Below are 1,294 nucleotides of genomic sequence, written 5' to 3'. Positions count from 1 at the left end.
GCGTAGAATTAACTGCCATTACCTGAAGGGAGTTTTAATTTAATAGAAAAAGCTGATTTTGTGGGAGACGCGCTGACTGAAACGCCATCTAGCGGCAGTCAATCGCGGGCTTCGCGTCGGGGTGGCCGAGGTTTAAGAAAGGAGGTGGTTGGTGTGGGGTGGTGTGGCGTCAGTGTAGTAGTAGTCCGAACCCACGTTTCCTTCCACGACGCTCTGGCAGTCATGTATTTGTGGGAAATTTGCAGCCGCCGCAAGGAGATTTGCAGGCAGTGGGATGCGCAAGTTCACTTCTCTGCCCACGGCCACGGGATTCCCTCGTCGGGTTGGGGAAATTTGCAAACGGTGGGTGCCGAACGGACCCTTTCTAGCCCACGTCGGGAAATTTGCTGTCAATGAAGTCAGTAAATTCACTTGCGTGGGCAGGAAGGGATCCTTTCACAGCGCAAGTGGCATGCAAAGGCTACTTTCCATTCCCGTAGGTAAATTCCCAACCCATGTACTGCAAATCCCGAACCTCTGTACATGAAATTTCCCCACCCAGTAGCTAGTAAAATTACTAATATTTTTTACAGTGAAGGTATTGCGATTTATATTTTTTTTTCCTGAGATTCGCCAGGAACATCATTTATGATCCCTGGACCACTGTGGCCGAAAACAGAAACATTTTCGGCCGGAAACTGGTGGTGAAAAGGAAGTGGAACGTATCGCGATACACCGCTATACTCTCAAAAGTTACCAGAAACACTGGTCCATTGACTATGAATGGTTTTTCTGGTAACTTTTATTAGCAGAAAAGCGGTATATCTCAATACCTTTCACTTTCCTGGGATTGATCCAGACGCGGTGACGGGGAGATGGGCCGCTGCGACTGGGTTTATTTCGAGATAGACACGGGCGACCACCCGCCCGTCAAGGAGGCGGTGCGCCCGGTGCCTATACACCACCGGGGGGAAGTCCAGGAGATATTCCGCGACTACCTCAATCGCGGCGTCGTGTCGTTCAGCCAAAGTCCGTGGAACTCTCCCCTGGTGATCGTCGGCAAGAAGGACGGCAAGATCCGGTGCTGTATCGACCTGAGAAAGGTCAACCAGATCACCAAGGTCCCACAGTATCTCCTGCCCCGGACGGAGACCATCTTGGAGAGCATGCAAGGGAAAAAGTACGGCGCCATATTGGACTTGGTGTGGGGGTTCCACTCGATGGTGATCGCACCTGAGCACAGGCACAAGACCGCCTGTAGTGTGCCTGGTGTCGGTCACGTCGAATTCAACACCTTGTTGTTTGGGGCAGCCGG

This window comes from Frankliniella occidentalis, unplaced genomic scaffold (genome assembly GCF_000697945.3).
Source record: "Frankliniella occidentalis isolate FOCC.00 unplaced genomic scaffold, Focc_3.1 Scaffold55, whole genome shotgun sequence".
NCBI lineage: Eukaryota > Metazoa > Arthropoda > Insecta > Thysanoptera > Thripidae > Frankliniella > Frankliniella occidentalis.
This window is presented reverse-complemented; position numbering follows the sequence as displayed.